At 42.4% G+C, this 8,253-nt stretch overlaps 1 long non-coding RNA gene across 1 annotated transcript; it reads right to left on the reverse strand.

Annotated features, from left to right (window-relative positions):
- Window positions 1-655: 655 nt before the first annotated feature.
- LOC135173574 (uncharacterized) lies at window positions 656-5,292 on the reverse strand. Its single transcript, XR_010301380.1, has 3 exons — window positions 5,210-5,292; window positions 3,089-3,216; window positions 656-856 (listed from the first exon to the last, which is right to left on the reverse strand). It is a non-coding gene; the product is annotated as an uncharacterized LOC135173574 (long non-coding RNA).
- Window positions 5,293-8,253: the final 2,961 nt, after the last annotated feature.

The following is an 8,253-nucleotide window of genomic DNA, read 5'->3' on the forward strand; positions in this document are numbered from 1 at the left end:
GTGCTAGGGTCTGTCAAGCAGAAAACCCTATTTTTATTTACCATTGAAGTTGGACTACATGAGAAACGAAGGTAGGGATGAGATATTACGTTACTATCAGAAGCAGCATTTCACTAATGCTGAAAGCAGCAGAACAGAGAGCTAATGTTCCAACACTGACTTCTCAGTACTACTCAGAAATAGAATTCACAAGCTGACAGTGATTAATCTAAAATTCAAAATCAGGTAAAAGGTTCCTTTGGTGGTTAGGAAGTTTTCATCCCCCCCAGCTGCCCTTGGAGTCACCAGGGTAACTCAGATGGCTGGAAGTAAAAGTGAGGCTGTATTTATGGCACAGGATATATTTACAAGCATACGTACACAATATATACAATTATATGCAGGTTAGACGTAATATTGAAATTCAAAACCCTCCCAAACAGCAAGACTGTCCACGAGGGTTCCAAACCAACTCCCTCTCCCTTTTCCCATCCCTCATTATCTAAGAAATAACCAAAATAAACCCTCATTGAAAATTTATGTGATTCATTTGCAGATGAAATAGATGTGAGGTGACAGAGCTGATAAGGGGTTAGGAGGAAATTATTAAACTGAGTTACATAAGTTTCAGACAAAGAAGTTAAGGTAACATGAGCCAGGCACACAGACCAGGGTGAGACACTTTATTATTGTTACAAGTATTTATACCTCTCAGTAAAACCAATAGGTGGTATAGATCATTATTTTCTTTTTACAGCCAATGATTTAATTTCTTTCATTAAAATATTCCATTTAGCCTCAAATCAGCACCATTCCTTAACACCACAGGCAGGAAACCTCTGCGTTGTGTTTGTCTTCATAGATGTTTTATGTAAATCTAAAAAGATACGGAACAGGGAAGACAAATGTAGTGTTAAAATTGTTCAATGCAGAAAGAAAAGGTGAGTTTAGAAATTCGGAACAGCTATGATCTGGTTTTGATCTGTGTTTGATCAAAGAAAACACTGTTCTTTCTGACCACAGGAATTATAATACATAGCAATGATCTGATCCCTGCTATGGCTATACTGGGGCAAATCAGCAAAAAACGTTGTACTTTGGCCAGTAGCTTTCATAGAATCATAGAATCAACCAGGTTGGAAGAGACCTCCAAGATCATCCAGTCCAACCTATCACCCAGCCCTATCCAATCAACTAGACCATGGCACTAAGTGCCTCATCCAGTCTTTTCTTGAAGACCCCCAGGGACGGTGCCTCCACCACCTCCCTGGGCAGCCCATTCCAATGGCAAATCACTCTCTCTGTGAAGAACTTCTTCCTAATATCCAGCCTATACCTACCCTGGCACAACTTGAGACTGTGTCCCCTTGTTCTATTGCTGGTTACCTGGGAGAAGAGGCCACCCCCCACCTGGCTACAATGCCCCTTCAGGTAGTTGTAGACAGTAAGAAGATCACCCCTGAGCCTCCTCTTCTCCAGGCTAAACAGGCCCAGCTCCCTCAACCTCTCTTCATAGGATTTGTGCTCCAGGCCCCTCACCAGCTTTGTTGCCCTTCTCTGGACATGTTCCAGCACCTCAACATCTTTCTTGAATTGAGGGGCCCAGAACTGGATGCAGTACTCAAGGTGTGGCCTTACCAGTGCTGAGTACAGGGGCAGAATAACCTCCCTTGTCCTACTGGCCACACTCTTCCTGATGCAGGCCAGGATGCCATTGGCTCTCTGGGCCACCTGGGCACACTGCTGCCTCATCTTCAGCCTACTATCTACCAGTACCCTCAGGTCCCTTTCCTCCTGGCTGCTCTCCAGCCACTCAGTCCCCAGCCTGTAGTGCTGCTTTGGGTTGTTGTGGCCAAAGTGCAGAACCCTGCACTTGGCCTTGTTCAGTCTCATCCCATTGGCCTCTGCCCACCCATCCAGTCTGTCCAGGTCCCTCTGCAGGGCTCTCCTACCTTCCAACAGATCAACACCTGCTCCTAGCTTGGTGTCATCTGCAAACTTACTGATGATGGACTCAATGCCCTCGTCCAGGTCATCAATAAAGATATTGAACAGGACTGGGCCCAGCACTGATCCTTGGGGAACACCACTAGTGACTGGCTGCCAACTGGATGTGGCACCATTCACCACCACTCTCTGGGCTCTGCCATCCAGCCAGTTCTTGATCCAGCACAGAGTGAATCTGTCCAAACCATGAGCTGCCAGCTTGGCTAGGAGCTTCTTGTGGCAGACAGTGTCAAAGGCGTTGCTGCAGTCCAGGTAGACTACATCCACAGCCTTCCCCACATTCACCAGGCAGGTAACCTGATCATAAAAGGAGATCTGGTTTTTCACAGTCTTAGAAATTAGACTATGTTGGTGATTGTTGCCAGGACCTCATTGCAGATAGCTTGGAGGTTCTTGTATTATGTTAGAAATGCAATTAGATTTAACATTCCTCTGTCAGCTGAAGAATCTGTGTTTATACAGCAGGAAAACAAAACAAACAAAAAAAAATTCCTGACAACATAAACAAACTTTGGTAGAAAAGTAAAGAAAGCACACATCTTCTTTTTAGGTCTGGTGCACTTTAACGTTGTTATAAATCATCTGGATGCAGGAGTTAAATGTACATTATGTAAATTTGCTGATGATACTAAACTAGGAGGCGTTGTGGACTCCCTTGAAGGTAGAGAGGCCTTACAGAGAGATCTAGATAGGCTAAAGAGATGGGCAATCACATCCCCAGTCACATGAAACTTAACAAGAGCAAGTGCCATATTTTCCATCTGGGATAAGTCAATCCTGGTTACATATATAAATTGGAAGGTGAGATGGTTGAGTGCAGCAGCACAGAAAAAGATCTGAGGGACTGGATTGATAACAAGTTGAATGTGAGGCAACAGCATGCCCTAAAAGTTGAAAAGACCAACCACATCCTCAAGTATGCCATGTACAGCATCACTAACTAGCCAGGGGTGGCTGCTGTCCTGCACTGCACTAAAGGAACCCCACCTCAAGTACTGTGTGCAGTTCTGGGCACCTCAATATAAACAGGACATTAAACTATTAGCGTGTCTTCAGAAGAAGGTGACCAAGATGGTGAAAGGCCTTGAGGGCAATGACTTACAAAGAACAGCTGAGGTCACTTGGCTTCTTCAGTTTGGAGAAGAGAAGGCTCAGGGATGACTTCATTGCAACTTTCATCTTCCCCAAGGGGAGCAGAGGTGGGGGAGTTGATGCTCTCTTCTCTGGTGGCTACAAACAGAACAGGAGAAAATGGAATGAAGTCAAGGGAAGTTCAGATTGGACATTAGAAAAAAAGTTCTTCACTGAAAGGATTGTCAGACACTGAAACAGGCTCCCCAGGGTAGTCTGCTCTCCACCAAGCCTGTGAGAGTTCAAGGAGCACCTGAAGAACCTCTCAGTCACATGCATTAGCTTTAGGTAGTCCTGAGAGGAGCAGAAAGATGTATTTGATGATCCCTATGGGTCCCTTTAAACTTGAGATATTTTATGACTATGTTTCTGTGATCCCTCTTGTTATATGGATTGAACCACAGTATTCTTATGAGGACTGAGTAATTTATAGTATGTAATAGCTGACAGACAGTAATACAAACATTTTCCAGACCACTGAACAGCTCCATGTTGTTCAACAACCCCTAAAAGCTGTAGTTTTACTTTTAGATGTATTGCCACCAAAAAGCAAAAAAACTTGTATCACAAGTTCAATGGGAATTCTTCCTCTAAGAATCATTCTCAGAGCCTGTGAATACACAAGAGAACAATCCAAGCACGACCTTGTGAATCGACTCTCCTGAGCCTGTGATGAGGACTGATTCTGACTCACCTCCAGTCTTCTAAGAATGAAGAACCTCTCATGGTATGCCCTTATTTCAGTGATGACCAGCCTCAAACAGCTGCTGCAACACGCTAGGAAAACATAATTCACAGCTACATAAAATGTGCTGTTTCAATCTCAATGCTGAGGGTGTCCCAGAAAGAGTTAACTTGATTTAGTAAATGAGTTTTGAGAGAAAATAGACTGAAGATAATTAAAGCAGCATCGTGCAAGGAACTAATTAGTGTTGGGTGGGGAAATGGAATCCCTTCTCTGTCTCCAGCCACTTCATATGCCATGCAACTCCTTATCTCTTGCTCATAACCATAATATCTAAGTGTTTTCCAGTACTGTAACGAAGAACATTTTGGCCTGTTACACATCTCACCATCTTAATTTCTCTTCTCAAAGACAAACATGTTGTGGAATATTTCTCAGTTTGAGTTTTCTTCTGGGTAACATAACACATATGTAAAGGAAAGATGTTCAAAGAAAATGACTGTTTGTGCAAGCTATCTTCTTCCTCCATCCTTCCTCACCTGCAGAAATCACATATATACATGCTACTTTGAACATCAGAGTTTGGATTTCACCACCCCAGATTCCCCACTTACCTGTCATCCAAGCATTTAGTTACCTCAGGCAAGTTTTTAGGTGATACTTTTAAGAGATCTTTCATTCTCACAAGCCAAGACAACTCATTCTCACCAGACACCTGGATATTGATATTAGTAGAATAATTTCCTATTTATGGGACAAAAAACTATTTACTAGAAAAGAAAGATGAAAAGACTGAGATTTTACCTGCCCATTGTTCATGTTTTCCCACCAATTCAGATTGGAGGCAAGAGAAAGAACTAAGAGACAACTCCTCTAATTTGAGATGAGAGGAAATTGCTACTTTGGTCCTGTGTTTCATGGTATTTTAAACAGGATATTGTTTGAGAAGCACTGACCCCTGCTTCTAAGATTAGCTAAAGTTCACAGCTACAAATCTTAGATGGAGGAAGTGTCTCAGCATCCACAGTCATTGTTAGCATTTTAGGGAGGGTAATAAAAAATACTTTATATCTTTCTTGCTATCAAGGGAGCCTCTGACCCAAAAATAAGAGGAAAGGATCACCTTCAAGTTGTCTATTTAGACAGAAATGAAATTTATATTTTCTGGAAAAGGCAGAAGGAATTAATTATAAGACCACAACAAGGCAGCTTTCCAGTCTGACTTCTCTTCAAGGTCTGGGAAAGTGTCCTCTTCTTAAGCCACTGGTATTTACAACTTGATGTTTCAGAGCTTTCAGGATGCTTATAGCCTATCCCACTTCAATAAAAGCAAACAGACATTGAAGTTATTGTTGAAATTGTGCTGGCAAGATCTGACCAATTCTTTCAAAATATATTACCACCTACCTCTCCCGAAGAACTCAAGGAGATACAGCTTTGTTAAAACACCTCTTCATTTTTTCACTGCTTTCATTGCCAGTTGCAGGTTTCTTGGAGAAAAAAGCCTTAACATGGTGAATGTACAAACAAATGAAAGCTCAATACTCATCATGGCAGCATTCCCAGGAGACATAAGACAGTACATAAAATATTGTCTGGCAAAATGCATGTATTAATAATTTTTCCTCCTTATGTATAGTGATTAGGTTTAGTTACAAAAGTGATATAGAGCTGAAGAGAGAATGAGGTCTTCTGTTTGCTAAAATGTTGTGCTTCTAATGGAAGATGATGGCATTTTTTTTCTTTTTCTTGCCATGGCTGTTGTTCCTCAAGGAAGCCTGTGTCCCAAAAACTCCTCCCTGTTCCCATGCTTGACTCTGCAAGTGCTTTGCAAAGCTACAAGGCAGGCAACCCTAACACAGAAGAGACCAGTATGTTTCTTTAAAACAGGTGTGGAAAATTTCTTCTGTCTTCCAAAAACAATCCTGCAGTGACACAACTCTGTCTTTCATTTAAAAACAGTGATAAAAGATCAGATCAGCCTGTTCTTTCTCAAGGCAGCCTTATAAATAGTTTTCACAGTTATGCATGAAGTATGACAAGTTTAGCTAGGGCTTGAAGAAGGGCAGTTCAGCTAGTGGTAAGCTGACAAAGCCAAATCTCTTGGTTTTAGATATGTAAAGTAGGGCAAAGAGAGAGAGGAAACAAAATTAGGAGAACAAGATGCATTTAACTAATGTACAGTAAGTGCTGGATCTCAAATTATTCTTCCTCCCGACTTACTGAAAACAGATCTAAGGTAGATGTGAATCTTGTCTGAATCTGCTGCAAACAATGCTTCTCCTGAGACCAAGCCGTTAGCCTTTATGGTTTTCCAACTTAAAAAGGCATCTTCTTTGGAGAAGAGTGCTAGATCAGGAAAAGATTCCTAGATCAGGTAACCTTCGAGAAACTGTTGAACTAAACAGTTTCAAAGGGAATTTTTGTGCATAACTTTGCAGGACAGCTTGAGTCAGGCATCTGCTGTCAGGGCCCATTGGAACAATAGGTATTCTGCTCTTAGCCAGTGGTGCTGAGGACCTGGAAGAAATGGACACATTTTGGAAGCAGAACTGGTTGCTTTCTCTATAGTTATTTTATTTTCATACAAAAGTGGTTCCATTGAAAGCAGCAAAATTTCAGTGCATGTGGGAATGCAAAGTGCAGAAGAGCTGTGGGAATGGAGTGAAGAAGAATAACAACAGATGGATCCTGACCTTGGTTCCCACCAGCTGCTGGCTACCTTATCTCAGAAAGGACAGATAATGGACACCTCGTTAACGAGGAAAACAAGGCGTGGTTTATGCCGATGGAGTGGGTTGTCCTTGACTAATTGTGCTAATGTGTAGGCATGTGCCTTGTGCCCTGAGTGGATATATTGGAAGCAAAACGTTCAATAAACATCTCTGGCATAATTCACATTGAATCATCTGGAGTAATACATGTCAAAGCCTTGGTCACATTGGACTGTGAGGCCTTGACCACGGTTCCTGTGGCAAGCAAGCATACAAACAGCTAATACTGCAACAATAAAAGAGAGTATGAAATTGAGCCTCTAAATGCATTCAAGTAAACTTCTTCCTACCATTCTCTATCTGTCTGTCCTTCTTCTTTACATTTGAATGCCAATGTGAATTGTTTCTGACATTCATGGTTTTTTTCCCTTGCAGTTAATTGGCATTTTGAGTAACTTTTTTTCCCCTTTCTCAATCAGTGTTCCAATTCAATGGAAACATGCAAATGATTGCTACAGTTTGCTATGCAACATGCATGACATTTGCAGTGAAAACTCAATTTCAATTATAGAAGAGTAACTTGTGGAGGGGAAAAGTAGAAAAAGCAGCTCTGTGAAAATCGTTGCATGGGATTCTTTTCAGTAGGGATACTGCTGGCTATGGGTGATGTTCTGGATGGTGCTGGGATGCAGGATTCACACTCACTTCACAGATTAATTGCCAGAGTTTATGCCCAGTAAACAAAATCAATTGTTGCATTTAGCTTCCAAAGGGTTGTCTCATCAGTGCAGATCCAAGACATTAGTCTACAAGGCTTGCCAAGTCACCTCAATGTTACATTGTCCAGTGCTGTACCTTATGTTATGATATAGTTACGTAACAGTATATTTCCTTTTTTTCTGTTTCAGCATCAGAAGTTCACCTGCCTCTAGCCAGTATGACATCACTACTAGCAACTTGTGAAATTTTACAGAGCTGTTATATTAGCCAATGTGCATCCACTCTGCAAAGATCGGAATAATAAATTGTTGCTGAGCTGCATATGTGTAATGTTCATAAATGCAAGACCAATCACTATAATTTACTTTCCATTTACTTAAAATTTAAATATTAGTTATGATAAAATCTTACACATCTTACAAATTTTTAACATCTTCATAGATGATCTGGATAAGGGCATGGAGTCAGTCATCAGCAAGTTTGCAGATGACACTAAGCTGGGGGCAGATGTGGCTGGGTTGGAAGGCAGAAGGGCTCTGCAGCAGGACCTTGACCGCCTGGACAGATGGGCAGAGTCTAATGGGATGGGGTTCAATAGCTCCAAGTGCAGGGTGCTGCACTTTGGCCACAACAACCCCATGCAGAGATAAAGGCTGGGGTCGGAGTGGCTGGAGAGCAGCCAGACAGAGAGGGATCTGGGGGTGCTGATTGATACCTGCCTGAATATGAGCCAGCAGTGTGCCCAGGTGGCCAAGAGAGCCAGGAATGGTGTGGTCAGCAGGAGCAGGGAGGTCATTCTGCCCCTGTACTCTGCACTGGTTAGACCACACCTTGAGTACGGTGTCCAGTTCTGGGCCCCTCAATTTAAGGACACTGAGATGCTTGAGCGTGTCCAGAGAAGGGTGACGAGGCTGGTGAGAGGCCTCGAGCACAGCCCTATGAGGAGAGGCTGAGGGAGCTGGGATTGTTTAGCCTGGAGAAGAGGAGGCTCAGGGGTGACCTTATTGCTGTCTACAA

The sequence above is a fragment of the Pogoniulus pusillus genome, chromosome Z (assembly GCF_015220805.1).
Source record: "Pogoniulus pusillus isolate bPogPus1 chromosome Z, bPogPus1.pri, whole genome shotgun sequence".
Lineage (NCBI taxonomy): Eukaryota > Metazoa > Chordata > Aves > Piciformes > Lybiidae > Pogoniulus > Pogoniulus pusillus.